Below are 25,350 nucleotides of genomic sequence, written 5' to 3'. Positions count from 1 at the left end.
AAAGCAGATAGATGAAGCTGCAACCCATAATGAGGTCCTGGTTATGGGGGACTTTAACTACCCGGATATTAACTGGGAAACAGAAACCTGTGAAACCCATAAAGGCAACAGGTTTCTGCTAATAACCAAGAAAAATTATCTTTCACAATTGGTGCAGAATCCAACCAGAGGAGCAGCACTTTTAGACCTAATACTATCTAATAGACCTGACAGAATAACAAATCTGCAGGTGGTCGGGCATCTAGGAAATAGCGACCACAATATTGTACAGTTTCACCTGTCTTTCACTAGGGGGACTTGTCAGGGAGTCACAAAAACACTGAACTTTAGGAAGGCAAAGTTTGACCAGCTTAGAGATGCCCTTAATCTGGTAGACTGGGACAATATCCTCAGAAATAAGAATACAGATAATAAATGGAAAATGTTTAAGAACATCCTAAATAGGCACTGTAAGCGGTTTATACCTTGTGGGAATAAAAGGACTAGAAATAGGAAAAACCCAATGTGGCTAAACAAAGAAGTAAGACAGGCAATTAACAGTAAAAAGAAAGCATTTGCACTACTAAAGCAGGATGGCACCATTGAAGCTCTAAAAAACTATAGGGAGAAAAATACTTTATCTAAAAAACTAATTAAAGCTGCCAAAAAGGAAACAGAGAAGCACATTGCTAAGGAGAGTAAAACTAATCCCAAACTGTTCTTCAACTACATCAATAGTAAAAGAATAAAAACTGAAAATGTAGGCCCCTTAAAAAATAGTGAGGAAAGAATGGTTGTAGATGACGAGGAAAAGGCTAACATATTAAACACCTTCTTCTCCACGGTATTCACGGTGGAAAATGAAATGCTAGGTGAAATCCCAAGAAACAATGAAAACCCTATATTAAGGGTCACCAATCTAACCCAAGAAGAGGTGCGAAACCGGCTAAATAAGATTAAAATAGATAAATCTCCGGGTCCGGATGGCATACACCCACGAGTACTAAGAGAACTAAGTAATGTAATAGATAAGCCATTATTTCTTATTTTTAGGGACTCTATAGCGACGGGGTCTGTTCCGCAGGACTGGCGCATAGCAAATGTGGTGCCAATATTCAAAAAGGGCTCTAAAAGTGAACCTGGAAATTATAGGCCAGTAAGTCTAACCTCTACTGTTGGTAAAATATTTGAAGGGTTTCTGAAGGATGTTATTCTGGATTATCTCAATGAGAATAACTGTTTAACTCCATATCAGCATGGGTTTATGAGAAATCGCTCATGTCAAACCAATCTAATCAGTTTTTATGAAGAGGTAAGCTATAGGCTGGACCACGGTGAGTCATTGGACGTGATATATCTCGATTTTTCCAAAGCGTTTGATACCGTGCCGCACAAGAGGTTGGTACACAAAATGAGAATGCTTGGTCTGGGGGAAAATGTGTGTAAATGGGTTAGTAACTGGCTTAGTGATAGAAAGCAGAGGGTGGTTATAAATGGTATAGTCTCTAACTGGGTCGCTGTGACCAGTGGGGTACCGCAGGGGTCGGTATTGGGACCTGTTCTCTTCAACATATTCATTAATGATCTGGTAGAAGGTTTACACAGTAAAATATTGATATTTGCAGATGATACAAAACTATGTAAAGCAGTTAATACAAGAGAAGATAGTATTCTGCTACAGATGGATCTGGATAAGTTGGAAACTTGGGCTGAAAGGTGGCAGATGAGGTTTAACAATGATAAATGTAAGGTTATACACATGGGAAGAAGGAATCAATATCACCATTACACACTGAACGGGAAACCACTGGGTAAATCTGACAGGGAGAAGGACTTGGGGATCCTAGTTAATGATAAACTTACCTGGAGCAGCCAGTGCCAGGCAGCAGCTGCCAAAGCAAACAGGATCATGGGGTGCATTAAAAGAGGTCTGGATACACATGATGAGAGCATTATACTGCCTCTGTACAAATCCCTAGTTAGACCGCACATGGAGTACTGTGTCCAGTTTTGGGCACTGGTGCTCAGGAAGGATATAATGGAACTAGAGAGAGTACAAAGGAGGGCAACAAAGTTAATAAAGGGGATGGGAGAACTACAATACCCAGATAGATTAGCGAAATTAGGATTATTTAGTCTAGAAAAAAGACGACTGAGGGGCGATCTAATAACCATGTATAAGTATATAAGGGGACAATACAAATATCTCGCTGATGATCTGTTTATACCAAGGAAGGTGACGGGCACAAGGGGGCATTCTTTGCGTCTGGAGGAGAGAAGGTTTTTCCACCAACATAGAAGAGGATTCTTTACTGTTAGGGCAGTGAGAATCTGGAATTGCTTGCCTGAGGAGGTGGTGATGGCGAACTCAGTCGAGGGGTTCAAGAGAGGCCTGGATGTCTTCCTGGAGCAGAACAATATTGTATCATACAATTATTAGGTTCTGTAGAAGGATGTAGATCAGGGGATTTATTATGATGGAATATAGGAATATAGGCTGAACTGGATGGACAAATGTCTTTTTTCGGCCTTACTTACTAACTAACTAACTAACTAACATTACATACACTAGATGTACGAAGATGTCTCTTACGCTACCTAGAAGTCACTAAGGAGAGTAGGGAGGATGCTTCTCTTGTTTGTGTGTTTCCAGGGTCCCCGGAAGGGGAAAAAAGCATCGAAAGCCACCATAGCAAGATGGATTACGGATGCCATCAGTCTTTCATACTCAGCAAGTGGGATGTCCGTTCCCGGGGAGGTTAAGGCTCACTCAACAAGGGCAGTGGCATCTTCCTGGGCGGAGAAGGCTGGAGTTCCTATAGACCAGATATGTAGAGCTGCTACCTGGTCCTCACCATCTACATTCTATAGGCACTATAGATTGGACCTAAACTCCTCTTCGGACCTTACCTTCGGTAAAAGGGTTCTGGAAGCGGTGGTCCCTCCCTGAATGTACTATCTATGTAATTCTCTCCGTGGTGCCGTCATGGGCGATCAGAGAAAAATATAGTTCTTACCGATAACGGTATTTCTCTGAGCCCATGACGGCACCCGTACATTCCCTCCCTTCACTTATGGGTGCTCACATTAAATAGTGCCATAATTTATTCATAGTTTATTCATAGTTTTAAAGTCACGCGGTATCTCGTTATGCTAAACAGTTAAAGCTAACAAATGTTTTAGTAGTCTCCCATCATTTTCTATGTAAAACAACTGATGCGGGAGAGTGGTACCGCCTTTTTTATCCGTAGGTTTCCTGTCCTTGGTGGGCGGATCCCCTCTCTCCGTGGTGCCGTCATGGGCTCAGAGAAATACCGTTATCGGTAAGAACTATATTTTTTGCCACCTATTTTTCTCCTCCTTACTTGCCTGTTCTTGTAACCGGGCTAAGATGTCTTTCAACACAAGTGGAGATGGTGAGGTGTCTAGGTGATATACTTGAGAGGCTACAGGAGTGCTTGCTGCTTTCTTGGCAGCCTGGTCTGCCAGTGCGTTACCCTTTGTCCGTCCATCAGTGCCTTTGGTATGTGCCTTTACCTTTATGATGCCTGCTTGGGTGGGAAACTGTAGTGCATTCATAAGTTGCTGGACTGCCTCAGCCTGTTTAAAGGGGTGGCCATTTGCTGTCAGGAAAGCCCTGGCTTTCCAGATAGGCCCATAACCGTGTGCAATGCCAAAAGCATACCTAGAATCAGTGTAGATATTTACAGTCTTACCTTCTGCTAGTTTGCACGCTTCTATGAGCGCCTTGAGCTCTGCTTCTTGTGCAGACATATGAGCTGGCATTGACTCTGCCTTGATTACCTCATGTTCTGAGACCACAGCATATCTGGTACAGAAACGTCCTTGGTCATCTTGGTGACGGGATCCATCTACAAAAAGCTCAAAATCAGCATTAGAATAGGCACACTAGAGACCAGCCGTTTCCTGAGACATCAATTCTAGACAATCATGTGGTTTGGAAACCTAATCTTGTTCCTCTGGATCCATTCTAGAAAGAAAAAGAGTGTCCTTGCTCATGTCACCTACTCCTCCCCCCATTGGATCCAGGGGAACTAGGAGAAAAGTAGCGGGGTTCAGGACAGTGCACCTTTTCAAAGTCACATTAGTAGGCATGAGAATAGCACACCAAAGTCGCAGCTGTCCAGCCATGGACATGTGGCTAGGTTGTACCTGGTTAAAGATACTATGTACATCGTGTGGGGTGTGGACCATCAGTGGGTAATCCAAAACAATATCTGAAGATTTGTGTAGCAACAGCTGGACAGACAACACAGTCCAAACACAGGAGGAACTTCCTCTTGCCACCGTATCCAGGCGGCCACTGTAATAAGCAACAGGTCTCTGTTTGTCTCCATAAAACTGAATCAGCACACCTGTAGCATGTCCTGCATAGGTGAGCTCTGTCTGCAAGGCAGTCTGCAATACTGTACGGCAGTGCTCGGGTGTCTTGTAATCATATACGGGGCCTGCAGTGTGTAACACCATATCACAGGGCAAATTCCCTCTTTGGGTGGACATAGCGTCTCCTGGATACAAGGGGCCATAAGTGGCAAAGTAGGCCTGACACTCTTGGGCTATGACTGGGCTTCCCTTTTCTAGCTATCTGTTGGGCCAAACAACCTCTATGTGACAGGGTAGAGTTAGCTGGGTTCACTATGGCTCCTATCTGGTGGGTAATTATGTCCCCATACCCTACTGAGAAAAGAACCTGGGATTCCTGAGGTGTGATGTAGCGTGAATGACAGGGGAACCAAACTTCAGATTCCTGGAAAGTCTGGCCTTGTAAGTGTGAAGGTTTCACGGGAAGAGGAGATGTAAGGGCCTTTCCGGGCTGGGGGGGTCTGCCATTTACACCGATTAAAACAAGCTCTTGGTCTGAAAATTGACATGACGAAGCTGGGATGGAGTGAGATTCCCATACAGGGTTAAAGGCGTATTGGAGTGTGAAGCTGGACTTGTGTGTGAAGTGGGGGGAGGGCACAGGCTGAACTCTGTTACATAGAGATAAGGAACATAGCTGTGACCTCGCAGCTGCGGTGGGGGCCAGTGAGTGAACTGCTGATTTAACCCCTTTCCTTTCCTGCTGGGCTAAATTCTTTTGAAAACTCTTTACTATTTTCAATGCATCATCCGGAGTGGAAATCTCAATATCGGGTCTACTACAAAAAGATATGAATGGGCTTTTTGTTACAGTGAAAATCCCAGATCTTTAAACACTACCATAAGACGCCCATAGAACTTCTCGGCAGTCCAGGATATATATATATTGGTGCCTTGGCTTTAAGGGGCACAGGGTTTACAGTCGGGAGTAGAGGCTTGATTTCCTGGGGAGGGACTATATTATCCAACAGGGAGCCCCCCTGTTGATCTTCAATTTGCTATATATAAGCAGGTAAATCTTTTACCAATCTTTCAATTACTTACAAGTTTTCCTCTAAGACTAGACACAGGTCTATTTCACTTCCAATTTCCAGATTATTATAATTCTTTGTACTTCAAAACAATATTGTCGCTTTAAGCAAAACCCAAATCTACCAATGCGTAATCTACACCAAATAAACACAGAGAGACTCAAGAGCGCAGCTACGCGCGCGCCCCCCCCTCCTCACCAGACACAGGAGATAAGGAAATCACCGCATTCCTCAGCGCACAAAGGAAAATACAAAAGCCCAGCTCTTTGCCCCCCTTTCTCTAGCCCACAGCACCGAAGGGAGAAATTTCAAGCAGGTCGCGCAGGGGCTCACACGCCCCTCCCCTCTCCTACACAGCACTGATAAAAAGCTCCGTATCTTCTACAAAGTAACAAATTGCAGCAGTTTTCAGACTTAATTTCTACAAAACTTTCCTATGATCCTCCGTGGTCTGGGCGTAGCCCCAAGGACGGCCCGTACACACACACACGGCAGGTCTCCACCCAGGTTGGATTCTGCACAACACAAACAGGACACACCTACGCTTCTGGAAAGCTCGTCCCGCCGCCATTACAGGGCGGTGGCTGGGACTGCATTCTCATCACCAGTGGCACGGCGGCCATTTTACAATCTGTAAAATCACAGTTCAAAGGCATTTTATAACCAAACACGGGTTCTACATTGTCTGATCCTCCCTCTCCATCAACCTTTTTTCATCCTTTGTTCTTTAAGCTTCGCGCAACTCGCAGATGAGCTTGCGCTTGTTCTAACAATCCTTTATCTTTCAACATGCCCCTTTTATTTTCTATGAGATTGGGCCACATAGCCGGCTGCTATCTCCCTGACGAGGGCAATCCTACATGCTTATACAATCTCTCAACATTCTTGACTGCCTTCTTTCCCTCCCGTGACTCTACTATTGCCTTGACTTCCACAGCATCCTCATCTAACTTGTGGGGCACGGACTTCTGCTTTAAGATACGCAACATGACTCTTACAGAATACTATGGTTTTCTGCAGTAAACCACTGGCAGCGATCTCAACACTGGTGTTCTACAGTACGGAGCCTCACGTTCCACGTACTAGGAAAAGAGCCTCACGCTCAATGTTTCCTGTCTGTCCCTAACCTGAACAACAGTGATTACAGACTATCCTGCCACGATATTCTAAACCGTTGGGAGGCAGCCTCCTAATGAGACCCCTCCACAAAAATATAGGTGGTCCCCTCTCGGAACGCCTTAAGTTACCTATCTGGACAGGTGGTCCCCTCTCGGAACGCCTTAGTTACCTGTCAGCACAGGTGGTCCCCTCTCGGAACGTCTTAGTTACCTGTCAGCACAATATCACAGAGGCTGCGTCTCCTATCCCTTTCTCTAAGCTGCCCCACAATCTACAACCTGCTCAATTTATCACTCCACTTCACTACTAGACAATAGTCACGGGTAGGGTGGTTGAACGGAGTACAATGACCGGTGGAGGAGGTGTGTACATGAGGACGCGCCAGATGCGACGTCTCTCAGTTGCTGGTTCAGAGCGTGGCACAGGATCGCGCTCGGTCTCACCACTCGACCGGTCACCTCTCGGACCCAAGGAGACCACAGACAAACCAATAACGGCTGAGACACTAACAAGTGTGACATATACAGTGTACATGATCGCCACTTACCGTGTGCGGAGGGTGATCAGTCCTCGAGGTCAGCCACTACGGGTGTCATCCACGGACATCCAGGCATGGGTCCAGAGGGTCTCGGATCGCTGTCCACGCCCCACGTTGGGCGCCAAATTGTCGGGGTCGTAACGACAATATACCCTCATTCACCAGTCATTCCAAATTAAACTATAAGCATGTGGTACCGGGTAAGAATGAGTCAGACAGGTAGCTGGTTCAATCTCAGTGCATGCTCATGTGACTATATGTGTCAGCCACAGTCATACCAACTGAACTTTATTTTCCAAATACACGGTACTATAAAGGAATGCAATAGGCGGGGTTTAAGCAGTATACGTCTAGTGCTCAGTCCTTCTGATTCGTCGGACGTCTCCTGGTGGATTCCTCCTCTTCTTTCTATTTCCAAGTTTCGATTTCAGAAGAAATGAAACTTTAACCTTTCAGATTCTAAACTGAAGTGAAGAATGAACACTGGCAGCCATCTTTAATACAGTTACATTTGCATTAGCAAGGGAAAACTTATTGTTTCACAGTATAAGTTATATAAAAGTACAAAAGGTATATAAGAAAATATATTTTCACCTTGACAATAAAACCAGATTCTGAGTAAAATTTTAGAAGGGAGAACAGGGAACACATAGATGAGTGAGGTGTGCTAGGCCTTTCTAAAGGCATATGTTTTTATGGCACACTTAAAACTGGATACTGTTTATGGCTGTTTTGTTCTGACCCAAAGTAAGATTACTGGATCACAAGTGAAAACAAATTGTGGGACTAGGCCCTCTTAATCAGAATGGACACCATATGTAAGTATAAATAGTTTTGTTTATTCTGCTGTGAGCAGTTTTCTTACACTAATTTAAAGACAAATACAGCTCTCATTTGAAATTTCCACCAGCCTCCTCAGAAATGTTATGAGAATTTTATCTATCAGGCCTTTCCCAGTGCTCTACCCATAACAGTTTCTCAAAGCATTGTATACAAAAATATTAGACCAAATATGAAGCCTTAAGAAAAATATTAAAAATATGAGACTAAAACCTAAATAGATGAACTGGAATATAAGTTGCAATGCATGCAACGTGCCTACTGGGTTGGCGTGTAGTGGAAGGGGGGGGGGAACAGGAGGCTGAGCAGGGGGGAGTGGTGTTGGGGCAGGTGGAATACTAAACTGGGAAGGAAAGCGTGACAAGGAAGAAAACATTGGGGAGGACATTGGGATTTGGGGCCGGGATGGGAATTTGGACTGGGTTGGGTATTGGGACTGGGTTGGGAATTGGGACTGGGCTGGGAATTGGGACTGGGCTGGGAATTGGGACTGGGCTGGGTATTGGGCCTGGGCTGGGTATTGGGCCTGGGCTGGGTATTGGGCCTGGGCTGGGAATTGGATAAGAAATGAAGGACAGCATCCAGTCCAGGTGAAAGTGTTCACAAAACGATTCCTTTATTTGCCAAAGTGCAACGTTTCGACCCAAATGGGTCTTTATCATGCACTTTGGCAAATAAAGGAATCGTTTTGTGAACACTTTCACCTGGACTGGATGCTGTCCTTCATTTCTTATCTGGTATGTACATCTTCCATGGGGGTCCAGTGGAACTAGGATGTGCATTCGTTTATCCATGTGCTGTTGGCCAGCTACCCTTTATATGGGCTGGGAATTGGGCCTGGGTTGGGAATTGGGCCTGGGTTGGGAAAGTGGTTTGGAAAGGGTTGTTTGGAGAGACAGTGGCTGTGTGGGGAGGTGTGGTTGTTGGAGGGGCTTGGAAGATGACCTGCAGTAGAGCAGCCTGGCAGCCTTGCATTACCCGCATCTGCTGGTCTAGCGTAAGCTTTTCCATGCTCCTGAGCATGGATTGGAAAAAAAAGGTTGTTTGGAGATTGACTTGCATTTGAATGCAGCCTATCCAAGCGACTGCTGTGTTCACTCATGCGTGTTTGCAACATGTTGAACCCAGCAGTCACTTGCTCTCCCAAAATTTTGAAAAGAGCTTTGGAAGGCTGCATTCAGATGCAAGAACTCAGGAGCATAACTCCTTTCCTGACCCCGCCCCGAAGCTAATGGTGTTCTAGAGGTGGCAGGATCAGAGGGGTGGGGTAAAGGGAACCCTAACTCGTCACCAGCAGCTTCAAGTAACGAAGGCTGCGATGATGCCCTAGCGCAGGCGGATGTTGATGTGGATGGGGCCGAGGTATCGGAAGTGAGGGAAGGGCCAGACAAGGGGTCAGAGGGGTGGGGTCTACCGACGTGGCCCACGGTGGCAGACTCCTGAGAGATCGCTCCAGAGGGGTCCAAGGTAGATGCAGGCTCCCAGTGGCTACAGAAGGTGCTGTGAAATAATAAAAAAAAGCAATTAATTTATTTTGATAGAAAAAAGCCCTGCCTGAAACAAAATAAAAACGTTAAGACAGGTAAACACGTTGAAAATTCAATGGGCTATTGAATTTTTACCTTCTTCTCAACATCTTTTCCCGTAGGAAGGACAGTGCACGGCTATATTTACGTATATGGAGGCCTTCTACGTCCTGCTGAGCCACTTGGGGCCTGCATTTCCTGGTTAAACTCCCTCTTGAAGCGATCCCTGAGTGACCGCCACCGCTTCATAACCCTTTCACCTGTAAGAATGAAATTTAAAAAAAGTTAATTACAACACATTCCGTTCATCTCAATACATTACTGAAATGTGACTACTTACGTTCTTGAGTCTGCTGCCTTGGCTCAAGGTCCTCCCACCTCGGCAAAAGGTTTTTGCATACTTCCCCCCCCCCCCCCCCCCCAGAGCCAACGGGTCACAAACAGATCAGCATGCCTGCAGTCAGCCATGTTCCACAGCGGCTCTCGCTCGTGGACCTCCTCGATGAGGCGGTCAACATCGAGTCCGCTGTCCTCACCATCTGAGTCGGGAGCACGCTGTGAAGACTGAAAAGACAAAAAAAAAATTAGTACACTGAAACACAAAACTACCAAGAGAAAAACGAAAAAAAAAAAAAACTCACTGCTGGCTGACCGCTGCGGCGATGATGCCGCCGACTCTGGGAGCGTCTGGAAGGACCTTCATGGCGTTGGCCAGAATGCAGCAGACTAAAAAGAATTATGTTTGTAGGCATGTGCTGTATGTGTACTGTGACGTATGTTGATCTGTTTTGTGTTGGGTGCACTGTGATGTGTGAAGCTACTGTTTCGCCACAACTTACACTCGGCGCGCCCGCTACTGGCATTTCTCCACCCACTCCATCTTCTTCTGAGAGGCCCTCGGCTGCTTCAGCTTCCTGTGAAAACATAATTAATGCATATAGTGTTTAACATAAATTTTAACTAGAACACCAAAAAATAAAAAAAAATTAAATAAAAATTTTTAAATTACGGCAATACGCTGACGCTGTGGAGCAGGGCTCCCAGAAGAAGACATTTTTCAGTGGTCCCTGGTGGCTCTGTAAGTATAAAGACCCTTGTAATCTACTATACACATTGTATTAGAAGCTTTGTGGTCTTCAATACTTACATCAGGAAAGTGGCTTGCTTGTTTGCTCCCTGCTGGCTTTGTCCCAGACAGCTGTGGTCCCTGGTGGCTCTATAAGTATAAAGAATTTATAGTTAGACCCACCCACTAGGTAATGTTAAAGATTTAATAACCACCCTGCTCAAATGATGTGAGCAATGTTCATGCAGGCCAGCACCAAAAGTTTTGAGAAACAAACCCAAAAACAAATATACCCAAGGCACACCAGTTTGAGCTGGATTACCTACTTCAATAGTATGTGCAAGCTATAAAACCATTTCTCCCCCCCACCAAAAAAAAATAACCTCATGTAAAATTGAAATGCCTAAATACCAGTTGAAAATTTATTGACCACATATGTGATTTTAAAATATCCCTTTAAAAATTACTGAAAATGTTAAAATAAGCCTTTTAAACATTTTCAATTACCTTTTATCTTAGAAAAAAATAAACCCTCAACCAACTCAGTATTGCATGTGTGGCCATTTGTACATACACCAGTTTAAAATGTACCCTTCAGAAATGATGCTACGGACATTTTGAAGAAACCATTTTTATTAATTCTTTTTTAATTTTCTTTTTTTACCATCACAATTAGGAGCTACAATGCTCTTTATGTTAAATACAAGTACATTAACTGGAAATGTTTTGAACAATAAAATTAAAACAAAAAAAATTGAAAGAAAAAAAACAAGCACACACACGCAAGACACACGCTCACACACTGAAACCACATGCTGCACAGACCACACTACTTGGTAAATACATCACAGTAAAAAAAAAATGCACGGACACATGCACGAAAGCACACAGGCGCATGCACACGCACGAAAGCACACAGGCGCATGCACACGCACGAACGCACACAGGCGCACGCATAACGCCCTCACACAAAAGCACACAGGTGTACGCAAACACACAGATGTGCACATGCACAAAAGCACACAGGCGGACAAAAAAGCACACAGACACGCACGCATGCACACACAGATGCACGCAAAAATGGCAGGACTCACACTGGACGCTGGCAGGCCTGTGGCTGGACCCTGGCTGGTGCAGGACGTTGGCAGGCCTCTGGCTGGAGCTGGACGCTGGCAGGCCTGTGGCTGGACGCTGGCTGGTGCAGGACGATGGCAGGCCTCTGGCTGTATTCAGGTTTATAGCTGTGGCTCTTGCTGTCTTCTGGCTTTCTTCAGGCTCTCTTTTCACTTCTGTCTGGCAGGAGTCTTGCTGGCACATTTGGGGGTGACGCCCCAGTCCAGGTTTATATAGATTTGGGGCTGTCTGGCCAATTGGCTACAAATTCCTGATTCTGAGCATGCTCAGTGTTTTAAAAAAACAGATTCCAGCGCTGGATTCCGTCATACGATGTGTCGCGACGGATCCTGCGTCCATAGGCTTCCATTCTAGTCAACGACGTACAATCAACGTTTTTTTTCCAGACAACGGTCCGCCAAAACACGACGGATCCGTCGCACGACGTGTGGCGATCCGTCGCAAATACAAGTCTATGGGAACAAAACGGATCCTGCGGGCACATTTGCAGGATCCGTTTTTTACCCAAAACGACGCATAGCGACGTATCTGAAAATACGGAAGTGTGAAAGTAGCCTTATCTGCCCTTCTGTTGCTTTCGCCCTTCTGTTGCTTTCTACCTCCAGGGAGCCAGGTTTTTTCTTTCACCTTGCTTGTGCCTGCCTGGATTGCTAACAGTGCCTCCACCACTAATTGCTTAAGCTTTACCTTTGCCAGTCTACACTCCTCAGTGAGTGCCTTCATCTCTTCCTCCCGTGATGACTTGTGGGGAGGGAGTGGTTCAGCTCAGATTACCTTGTGCAAGGATACTACCACATATCCAGTGTAGAATCGCCCATCTAGGTGGCATCTGGAGGCATCTACAAAGAACTCAAGATCTGCAATAGCAATTGGTTGATCAGTTACATGAAAAAAATCCTACAGTTTCCTCTTCCATTATTGTCAAACAATCATGCTCATGTTCTACCTCAGATGTGTCAATTTCACTAGTTCCTATCTGTGCTAAACTTCCCATTTTTGGTTCCAGCAGCAAGTAGGATTCAAAACTGCACCTCTCTTTAGTGTCATGTAAGGTAAAATGGTAGCAGAAGTTTTATTAAGCAGTGCAGTTGAAATTACACTTGCCTACCTAATCACAGGGTGCACATTTGTCACTGGGTTTCTGACAACCAGTATACATAACATCTAGATTTATATCTGGTAGATGGTCAGGTTTAATTAGTCATAACAAATCTGTATCAGGAGTTTGCGAGATTGACACACTTTACTAGTGCTGTGGGTACACTACTGAGCAGCGCTATTGATAATATAGTGGATCAAAAAAGTTTTAAAAAATAAATATGTATAATACAAAAATTGTTATGGTAACGTGGAGAAAAAAGGCTATTGCGTGTCTCGGTGGTCTGTGTAATGAACATGACTGTAGATTTTGACCTGCTTTGATAGCTATTTTGTAGCTGCTTCCATATTTTTCCTTCTGCTCTTTGACCTGTGCATATTTAGTGACTTGATCACCTCCACTTTACTAGACCATCATGTTAATTAGCAGAAAATATTTAAATATTTTTTTCCTGCATTCTCGTTTTCTCCCTCCTGGTTGCATCCTGTTTTCTGGAACATAGTGTGGTGTGTATATACATACAGCTCTGGCAAAAATTAAGAGACCACTGCAAACTTTTCAGTTTGTTTTTTTCTCCTTATAGGTATATTTTTGAGTAAAATGAAAATTTTTCTTTTATTCTATAAACTTCTGACAACATATCTCCGAATTTCCAAGCAATAAATTTTGTACTTTTTTCTGAAAAGGAAAAATGGTCAAAATTGTAAAAAACCCAATGCTTTCAGACCTCAAATAATGCAAAGAAAACAAGTTCATAATCATTTAGAAACAGTAATACTAATGTTTTAACTCGTGAAGAGTTCAGAAATCAATATATTGTGGAATACCCATGATTTTTAATCACAGCTTTCATGCGTCTTAGCATGCTTTCCACTAGTCTTTCACACTGCTTTTGGGTGACCTTATGCCACTCCTGGTACAAAAATGTAAGCAGTTCTTCTTTGTTTGATGGCTTGTGACTATCCATCTTCAATGGGGTTCAGGTGTGGAGATTGGGCTGTCCATTACAGGAAATTGATGTAGTGGTCCTTCATCCACACCTTGATTGACCTAGCTGTGTAGCATGGCGCATTGTCCTGCTGGAAAAAACAATCCTCAGAGTTGGGGACCATAGCCTGAGCAGCAGGATTCAACTGTTTTTCCAGGATAGCCTTGTATGCGGCTTGATTCATACGTCCTTCGCAAAGAACAGCCTGCCCAATTCCAGCCTTGCTGAAGCATCCCCAAATCATCACCGATACTCCACCAAATTTCACAGTGGGTGCAAGACACTGTGGCTTGTATGCCTCTCCAGGTCTAAGTCTAACCATTAGACGACCAGGTGTTGATCTGGAACTTCGGAGACATGTTGTCAGTAGTTTATAGAATAAAAGAACAATTTACATTTAACTGAAAAATATACAGAGAAAGAGAAAAATCAGATAAACTGAAAATTTTGCAGTGGTCTCTAAATTTTTGCCAGAGCTGTATATATAATGTAGTTCACACTGCAGTATGAAATAATTTTAGAACCCAGGGTGATAAAAATTCAGTTGTGTTATTAATCAAATGGTCTAAAATAAAGCTGGTTGGCATAAGTCACATTCGACATGCCATCTTTGAAGAAAAGAATTTGATGAAGTCGTTATTGTCGACAGATTTTGTTGAATGTCCATCCTGGGAATAAATTCATAAATGTAATTTGAAATGTGTTCCAAACTGAGAAAGGAAAACATTTGGGAAACACTGTTCTGCGACTGATAAATTATTTGACTTTATTTTAGATTTTGTGCAATGAATTATACAAGGTTCTTCGGTATCAAAATGTCTGACTGGTTTCATGATGAAGCTTAAACTATTAGGAAACAATTGCATATTTATTAACACTTGTTTCTGCTGTTGTTCTGTAATAACCTAATTTTAATATTCGATTTATTTTTGAATAGGAAGCCATTAGTAAGAAAAAGGAAAGGTATATGTTCCTAGGTGGAAATTATCACTTTTATGTCCTTGAAACATAAAACGTTTATTTTCAGCTGAAGCTAAACATGTGCCTGACTTTCCATTTAGCCTAATCTGGATTACAACCTGAAATAGAATCTGTCCGGTGATCTAGTAATTGCATTTTCAGTAATATTTTTTTATTCGGTATTGCTATGATTTTAAAGGTTGTCTTTATATATTTTTTGTCTCTTATAAACAAATAAAAGAAATAATATTGTATCCACCCTTGGAGACTGAAACACTTGCATATATTTACTCCTTAAAGGGAAGGTGCCACCAGTTTTCTTGTAGTTTGTTTTTTTGTGAAATTAAGCTTAAAATAGTAAATAAAATGTATTAATGCAATGTTTGCACTGTTTGCAAACATTTCTATATGAAAAAATATTATATATTTTCTTACAAATATATAAATTGACCACTAGGGGGAGCATTTTCCATTTTAGACCTCAAGCAGCTATAGTAAGACTAACCAGCTTTACTGTTAGCTGGAAAATTGGGGCAGTAACTGCTCACCATTTCCCTCCCCTTTTGGGTGGTCTAATATCCCTAGGGCAGAATGAAGAGCAGCATCACAGGGCAGAGTCATTTTGTGTGTGACTGCCCTGTGATCTGCTATCACCAGCAGTTACTGCATCAGAAACACAGCTACAGAGTTTACAGAAGAGCAGAACACAGTGGGCTCAGCAGCATGGTGGACTGGAGGAAGAGTGAAGACGTGGTGTGTATGGAGCTGCATTATCTGAGCGGAGCTGTCTGCTACTCATCCCTCAGTAAGATAAGAAGGAGATCCAGGTCTGCAGTGAATGGCCAGGCAATGTGGAGGGAGGGGAGAGATACATTGGTATGGCTAAGAAAGACTGATGGGAGAGAGACATGTAGAATGATGAGTGAGACACATGGAGCGTGATGGGGAGAGAGATACACATGGAGCGTGATGCGGAGAGAGATACACATGGAACAGCAGGGGTGAGACACGGAGCTTGATGGGGAGAGAGATACACATGGAATAGCAGGGGTGAGACACATGGAGTGTGATGAGAGAGACATGTAGTATGATGAGAGACATGGAGTGTGATGGAGAGAGATACACATGGAATAGGGGTGAGACACTTGGATGATTTTGATGCGTTTCCGCAGCGTTTTTGGATGCGCGGAATTGCATCAAATCCGCAGTGTAGTGCACAACCAATGTTAGTCAATGGGAAATTGAGAATTGTTGTGCACATGCTGCAGAAAAATACGCACGGATTTGAAGGGTTTTATTTTCCGCAGCACGTCAATTCTTTTTGAGGATCTGCAGCGTTTCTGCACCCATTGACTACCATTGAGTTAGGCAAATCCGCAGCAAAACAGCAGGTGTAAAAATCTGAGGTTTTGCTGCAGAGTTGCGTGCGATAAACGCTGCGGAGGAGGAAGTGTGTGGGCAGAGACTGAACTGTGAATATGTGCGTGTCTGTGTGCGGGTGTCCGTGTGTATCTGCGTGTGTGTGTGTGCGGAAACGGAGTATACTGCTGTTTTTTTTTTTTTTCAGGAGATTAAGGGCGTTGCACGGTTAGCTGACTAATAAAGATGAGAAAGTGTGTAGTGTTTTATTTCATTAAAATACTTTATTCTGGCTGTGTGTTTATTTAACCCCTTAACAACTATAGGATTAGTAATGGATAGGTGTCTTATTGACGCCTCTCCATTACTAAGCCGGCTTGATGTCACCTTACAATACAAAGGTGACATTAACCCCACAAATATTACCCATATGACACCTCTACAGGGTAGTGGGAAGAGAGAGGCTAAGTGCCGGAATTGGCGCATCTTAGAGATGCGCCATTTCAGGGGTGGCTTTGAGCTGGTGTTTGTAGCTGGGGAAGGGGGTGGGTGCAATATCCATGGCCCTTTCTTAGGCTATTAACATCAGCCCGCAGCTATCTGCATAGCCTTTTCTGGTTATTAATTATAGGGGGACCCCCACGTTGTTTTTTGGGGGGTCCCCCTATTTTAATAGTAAAGGCTAAATATACAGCTGCGGGCTGATATTCATAGCCTGGGAAGATCCATGGGTATTAACCCCTTCCTAGGCTATAAACATAGTTCTCGCATAATACCGCCATATAGATCACACATAATGGCGCCATATAGTTCTCATAATACCATGATATAGATCACACATACCGCCATAGTGTTCTCATATACCGCCATATACTTATCACATGATACCGCCATTAAGATCACACATAATACCGTTATATAGATCACACACACCATGTAGATCACACATAAAACCACCATATAATTGTCACATAATGCCACATAGATCACACATAATCCCACAATATAGTTATATAATAGTCATATATTTTTTACATTATTCCACCATACTGATCAAACATAATACCACCATAAAGATCACATATAATACCGTCATATAGATCACACATAATGTCATAATACAGATCACACATAATACTTGTCCGCATCAAGTGTAGTCTATGACAGTACTATGTAAAAAATATGGTGGCATCATGTGTGATCTATATGTCAGTATTATGTAATAAATATATATGGCGGTATAATGTGTGGTCTTTATGGGAGTATTATGTGATAAATAGATATGGCAGCATTATGCGTGATCCATATGGCAGTGTGCTGGTCTATGGGGGGGTCACAGAGATATACGGTGGAGGGAGCAGAGTATTTCAGGAGAGCAGTGTGCTGGTCTATGGGGGGAGTGTGTGCACGCTGACGCTCACACACACACAACTGTATACTTAGCCTTTACTGGCTATAAAAATGGGGGACCCCAAACAAAAAAAAATTACGTGGGGTCCCCCTATAATAACCAGCAAAGGTTATGCAAACAGCTGCGGGATATTAATAGCCTAGGAAGGGGCCATGGATATTGCCCCCCCCAGGCTAAAAACCATCAGCTTTCAGCCGCCCCAGAAATGGCGCATCTATTAGATGCGTCTTTTCTGGCACTTTGCCCTGCTCTTCCCACTTGCCCTGTAGTGGTGGCAAGTTGGTTTCATATTTGTGGGGTTGATGTCACCTTTCTATTGTCAGGTGACATCAAACCCACAGCTTAGTAATGCAGAGGCGTATATGAGACACCTATCCATTACTAATCCTATAGTTGTATTGTAAATAAAGACACAGCCCGAATAAAGTCCTTTCTTAATCTTAATTAAACTTTACTTACCGAACGAATAATCCCCGAATCCCTCGTCTCCTGCAACAAAAATAAAATAAACCACAAATATTCCTCACCTGCCCGCCGAGAAGATTATCCATAATGTCCCATGACGATCCTGATCACTTTGAGAGCAGTCACATCAGTGATATGACTGCTCTCAAAGACAGCCGGCGATAGACTGACAGGATGAGATCACCCCCTGCAGTGGATCACTGCACCACCGTGAGCATAATTTTTTTTTATTTTTATGTGAATGTGTATGTAATGTAACTTTTTTTTTTTTTTTTTTTTAACTGTGAGCACAGGTAGTGGCAGATGATACTACTCTCCCATCAGACATAGCCCAATGGGAGCAGTAGTCTCATCGGTCCGCGCCTGGTTTTTTACCGCAAGTCACCGCTGCAGGTCACAGCTGCGGAATCACACTGACATCTGCCAGCATGATCCCGCAGCGCTGTGACCGACAGTACCGGCGGTAGCGTTACCGCAGGTGATAGTCACAGCTGTGGGGGTCACTCTGACATGTCACAGCATGACCCCCGCAGCTCCTGTTATCGCAAGCACTGAGCTGTGTGTGCAATGGGGAAAGACATGCATGGGGAGAGGAGTGCATAGGAGCGAGAGCAAACAGGCACAGGGGGATGGAGAGCACACATGGGCAGAGAGACAGCACCCATTGGGAGAGACAGTCACCTCCAGAGTCACAGAGGGAGATATATGGGGGAAGGAGCAGGGTGACTGCTGCACAGAATATTTCAGGAGAGCAGTGTGCTGGCCTGTTGGAGATCACAGAAGAGATATATGGGGGAAGGGTATGTGATCCCTGTTGTGCGCACGCTACTTCTCTCCTGTTTTGTGACTAACATTCTTGCCTTCCCCCACCTTAATCCCTGTCCTGTCAGCTGTCCTGCTCTTTCTCCAGGTGTCAGCTCCCTCTCTGCAGGCTGTGAATGCAGCTTACCAGAGATCTCCGGGACTGTGTATAAATGGGTTTTATTAATCGAATTCTGCATGAACTTCTAAACTTAAAAATTAGATGTATCTCAAACTATGCCATATATAGACTAATGAAAATCCTGCCGGAGGTGGAGATGTTCTAAATCCAATATTTCCTAGCCAGAAATGGGCTACATAGCTTATTAGTGCTTTGTAGTATAGTCTTGTCTAAGTATTTTGTACACAACCCTATGTTGACTGTGTTTGTGTTTTTATGCATCTTTAAAATTACAGATGGATCAAAGGTTTTCTTTACCTGTTTTTTTATTCGACAATGAAAGGCTCTGTTCTGAATTCCCAGATCAGGTAAAAAAAACACCAACATAGAATATTTATTCTTTAGGTACAATACAACACACCATCCAAGAGATCTGATGGACTCCATGGTCATGCTGCTGGTGCACTGCATTCAGATGGTTGGGCACTTCTATATATTTTTTTCTTCTGTTTATTTGAAATACACTTTTAAATTTTTACAGGAAAAGAAAAAAATAACCATTTTATTTTTTTCAGTATTTATAGGTTGTCAACCAATCTTGTTCTATAATAATACTTTAACATTCGGTTAAACATTTTCAAGTACACTACTGTTGCAAAGTTTAGGGTCACTTAGAATTTTCCGTATTTTTGAAAGAAAAGCAGTTCTTTCCAATGAAGCTAACATTAAATGATTCAGAAATACACGCTAAACATTGTTAATGTGGTAAATGACTATTCTAGCTGCAAACGTCTGGTTTGTAATGCAATATCTTCATAGGCGTATAGAGGCCCATTTCCAACAACCATCACTCCAGTGTTCTTATGGTACTTTGTGTTTGCTAGCTGTAAGAAGGCTATTGGATAGTTAGAATACCCTTGAAAACCCTTGTGCAAGTGTGAGGGTGATCTCTTAAAGTGAGATCTATATGATTGCTGTATCAAATTCACAAAGACGATACACACAGCCTCTCCCAGTGATGGCTTATTCACAACTGCTTTATTCTGAACAAAAGATCATACTAAAAACAGAAAATGGGGGAGGTCGCACAACTTCAGAATAGTTAGTCACTTTGTAATTGGTTCATTCCAAGCTTCATTTCCAAATATGGGGTATTCCAGTTCCTTCACTCCTGCATTCCAAAGATTCCTTCCAAGACCGTTTCAAGAATCTTCAAGACAGTTTCAAAGACACAGACGCCATCTTGCCCACCATATCTGAACTGACTTATATAAGGTTTAATAATTGATTTCATTAGACATTTTCTCCTTCACAGTCCCCCCTAAATCAATTATTAACCTGATGTCACAATATAATATGACCCAATAGCTGGTCAGTCCATGAATGCATAACACAGAAAAAGGGATGGAAAATGGGGAAAGGAAGGCCTTACCGATAGGGAAATGGGGAATGGTCACCACCTGAATTTAACCTGAACCTGTCCCTGCACTGCCCTAACACCCTAAGTGGGTCCTTCCCCCACCGCCGCCAGGAACCTCGTCCCTCACTGATACCTAACTCTGACCTAACTAGTGCACTGGCCGGCAAGGACACTAGCCTCACCACTGCAGATAATACACACAGGGGACAGTGACAAACACAAAAAAACAAAGAAAACACAGTATATGGATTGTGACATCTGTTCTGTCCATTAGACGGGCAATATTGAACTTTTACCCCCCTTGGTGCAATCTTTATTCATGTGGAAATCAGATATATATATTTATCCCTGTTTAATAAATCAAATTGGTCTTCAGGGGTTTTATAGTAGAATCATGGCCATCACCATCTTTTTGGAAAACCAGCGTAGGGGGTTGGCTGTCCACGCTCCTGTTGACCATCTGTTTAACACAAGGAAATATACAACAAGAAACCACAGACATGAAAATAAGGATTACCATAATAATTGTACCAATCTGTGTCAACGATTTCTGCCATCCTGTCATTCACCCAAACCAAGTATCCTAAGGCTTCTTTCACACTTCAGTTTTTTGGCGTCAGTCACTTCCGACATAATGACGGATCCGTCACAATAGTTGAAAAAACGGATGTAACGGATCCGTTTTTTTGACGGATCCGTTACTCGGGGGTTGTATATACTTTTTGGAGCATGCGCAATTGAAAAAAATTGAAAAAACGGATTGGGGCGACGGATCCGTCGCCCGTAGGTGGCCATTCTATGAAATGACGGACGCGACGGATCCGTCGCGATCCGCCATTTCAACGCAGACAAACGTTGCAATGACCGTCAATGTCTAGATGACGTCCGCCAAATTTTGACGGATCCGTCGCATGACTGATGGAACGGACGACCATCCGTCACAATCCGTCGCTAATGCAAGTCTATGGGGAAAAAAACAGATCCGTTTTTTGAGGAAAATGGCGGATTTAGACTGACGCCAAACAACTGAAGTGTGAAAGAGGCCTAAAGATCAGCAATTCCTGAATTTTCCTTAATTTCCTCAGATAGGGATTCAAGCTTTTTTATAGCTAATGTAACCTTTCCATTCGGACCTGTGTTATCGGGGATAAAGGTACAACAAGTTTCTCCAATCATTTTACTACCCCTCCTTTCTCTGCCACTAACATATCCAAAGCCATCCGGTTTTGGAAAGCCATAGTGGATGTGGCTTCCAACTGTTCAGCTATCCCCTTTAATGCATCCTTAGTATAATTTATGAATCTTTGTTGGTTATAATATATGTAGTTAATCCAATCTACGTTTTTATGGACACTTACAATAGGGATTATAGACTCAAATCCTGTTTAAACCTGGTCCCTTGCTTTAAACTCATCAGGGACCCCCCTTGGTACTCCTATAGCATCAATATACACATGAGGGTCAAAGCTTTCTTTGGGGGCAATTCCCCTTTTCATATGTTGGGGCTGTTTCTGATTAGTCAAAGGCGAACCTTCAGGGATAAGATGGAAAGGTATGATGGCCTTGGCCAAAGTACACTGTCCCGTCCAATTACCCTCTAACTTAGACCTTATCCTCATATCCCCACATATCCAGAATATGTCCGCTACTGAGGAGACCTGCGTTAACTTCTCGGGTTGCTGAGGAATAATTATGGCAAAAACCCTTACTAAAATTCCCCAAGAAATGGCCCTCTCCTTGTACTTGCATACAGGTGTAATTACCAGGATAGATAGTAATACTTCGACCAGGAGACGGAGTTTTATCCAACACAGGATATTTATCCCTCCATCTCCCACATTGTGTGTAATTAGTGGAGGTGTTGGTAAAGAGGGCAAGGACACACTCCTCCTCCAATTCAGGGATTAATAGGGGAACAGATCCCAAATGGGGCCTGGCTGCTGCACACACATAACAATTGGTTCTATTTTGTTGTTGTGCAGTGTACCTCATCCACTCAACCCAGGCGTTAACATCTGTATATCCAGTCTCTATAGCAAGTGTATCCTCATAAGTGGGGTTCTGGATTGCAGTTATGCCCCTAAAAACACGAACATGTTGAAGAAGTGGAATCCATGGTATTCCAGATTTGTCACTTTCACCCTGCACATTTGCCCATTCCTGAGACTTCAACATATCTTTAAGTTGGAAATTGCCTGTTGGGGTCTTTCCCCCCTGACTATAATATGCACCCAAAGTATACTCTCCTGCATCATTAGGTGATGGATCCTCAATAGTGAGTATCAAAGGATGACACTTTGTCCTACATTGGTCGCTAGAGTCAGATTTGAGTAAAGTCATCCGTGTAAGTAAGGACTTCCCTTTACTACTCTTTTGTTTGAGGGCAGGGGTCGGTTTATATCCCCACCCTTTATCACTTGTATCCCACCCTACAGATGTCCAGGAGCCACAGTTTTTTTTCCATCCTTCCCAATTACCACAAATGAAGAATACAAACTGTTCTGTCTTTCCCGAGAGTCGTGATGCTCCTGGCTCCCCACACCCACTTCCCTATATTATGTCACAAGCATCAAACCCATATGTAGCCTCCACTGTACTCGAGGAATTGTACCAGAAAGTAATAATTCCCTTTTCTTTAGTTACAGCTACCTGTTGCCCAGTTTCTATACATAACAGCAATAGATAGATTATGGCAAGGATACGTATTACTCGGGTGGTTGGTCCACTTTTTTTGCAATGTGAAGCGTGGATCCATGTTGATCTCCCTTCGCGTTTCACTGAGGTAGGCGTTGCCAGGAGAACTTGGTACGGACCCTCGTATCTGGTCTCAAGAGGTGATTTTCTAGTGAACCTTTTAACCAGGACGAAGTCCCCGGGTTGCAAACTGTGGGTAGACTCGTCTTGGTCAGGATCTATTCGCCATAATCCATCTTGACCTTCTTGCTGATCCATTGGTCTATTTCCTCAGGCTCCATTTGGTCCTGATGTATCTTTAGTTTGGTCACGGGAGGTAGCTGTGGTTCTTCATTTTTCCGCATTGCTTTGTTTTTACTTCTTGTAACCACATACACCCCTACTTCCTCTTTCCCTGGTTCCCACAGGGCTGCCTGTTTTGCCATCTGATCTGCAAAGTAGTTTCCTTTTGCTTCTGCAGAGCCCAACTTGCCATGAGTCTTGGTCTTAACGACTGCTACTGTCTTCGGGAGCGTCAGAGCCTCCATTAACTGGCGAATTTCTTCGGCATTCTTCACAGGGGTCCCAACTGAGGTTTGGGAACCCTCTAGTGGCCCACAGTCGTCCAAAATCATGGGCAACTCCAAAAACATCTGGAGTCTGTGTAGATGTTAACCACCTTCCCCTCTGCAATCCTGCAGGCTTCAGTTGCAGCTTTGAGTTCGGCTTCCTGTGCTGACATTGAAGGTGGCAAGGATCCATCTGAAATAAGTTCTTGGGTCACTACAGCCCATCCGGTGTGAAATCGTCCAATATCATCAGCATATCTGGATCCATCTGTATACACCACAAGGTCGGCTCCTGGTAGCGGTGTTTCCGATACCCTAGGTAAATGTTGAGTCTCTGATAGCATGTGCTCCAGACAGTCATGATTGAAGGGACCTAGTTCATCTGGTAAAATGTCATTTGGAGGGTTGGTTGTCATGGTTCTCAATGGCAAGAGAACATAGTAAAGCATACAAAAAGGACTAGCTCTTGGAAGATGGGAACTCGAGCTGACTGTGAGCTAAACCTACCGCACAACTAACAGTGGCCGGGTAGCGTGCCTACGTTTTATCCCTAGACGCCCAGCGCCAGCCGGAGAACTGACTGACCCTAGCAGAGGAAAATACAGACCTGGCTTACCTCTAGAGAAATTTTCCCCAAAAGGCAGACAGTAGCCCCCACATATATTGTCGGTGATTTCAGAGGAAATTGACATACGAAGTATGAAGATAGGTTTAGCAAATTGAGGTCCGCTTACTAGATAGTAGGAAGACAGAAAAGGGAACTTCACAGTCAGCTGAAAACCCTTTCAAAACACCATCCTGAAATTACTTTAAGACTCTAATATCAACTCATGACACCAGAGTGGCAATTTCAGCTCACAAGAGCTTCCAGCCTCAGAAATAATCAATCGCAGAGAACTGGAACAAAAATGCAAAACAAACTTAGGACTACAAGTCCAACTTAGCTGATAGTAGTCTAGGAGCAGGAACATGCAACAGAAAGGCTTCTGGTAACATTGTTGGCCGGCATGGAAATGACTGAGGAGCAAGGTTAAATAGAAAACTCCCACATCCTGATGGAAACAGGTGAACAGAGGAGATGAAGCACACAAGTGCAGTACCACCAGAAACCACCGGGGGAGCCCAGAAACCAAATTCACAACAGTTGGTGGTTTCTGGCCATGGGTGGTCGAGGTCCACTGAATCCCCCCTGGAAAGAGGAAGTAGGTTGGATGGATTCAGCTGATGCAAGTCTGCACTTTCATTAGGATCTGGAATGGATGACAATACAGGTTTATGCACCACATTAAGTCTTTTTCTGCAAGGCCTGGACATAGGCTGTAGTACTTATAGGAAGTACAGACACGTCTTTGGGGCACTACCAAGCAGGACTTCAGAAGGAGATAAGCCTGTCTTTCTATTTGGATTGCGTCTGACTGAAAAGAGTGCAAGAGACAAACACTCTACCCAATTCTTTAATTCTTTCATGTGTCTGTCATAGCCTTCTGAATTTTTAAGTTTAAGTGTCATTTTAGCATTAATTAGCACATTTTACTGGATGGACTTCCGGCCAACCAGAGAACAGATCTACACATACTAGGACATATTCACACACTCCTACCTTGGGTAGCTGTATGTAGTCAGTCTGCAGTCTCTGAAACGGGTAGAGAGGCCTGAGTGTCGCTTTCTTATGGACCTTTTTTTTTTCCTGTTTTACCTGGGTTGTGTTGTGCACAGATGAGGCATGACTGTACGAGTTTCGCCGCTACGTAACTGAAACCAGGAGCGATCCAGAAGGCATTTACCATGGTACACATGTGACATTTTGAGGTGTGAGTGGTGCCATATATTGCTTGCGCCATAATTAGGAACAGGGACCTTGGTATATA

The sequence above is a fragment of the Ranitomeya variabilis genome, chromosome 2, assembly GCF_051348905.1.
Source record: "Ranitomeya variabilis isolate aRanVar5 chromosome 2, aRanVar5.hap1, whole genome shotgun sequence".
Taxonomy (NCBI): domain Eukaryota; kingdom Metazoa; phylum Chordata; class Amphibia; order Anura; family Dendrobatidae; genus Ranitomeya; species Ranitomeya variabilis.
This window is presented reverse-complemented; position numbering follows the sequence as displayed.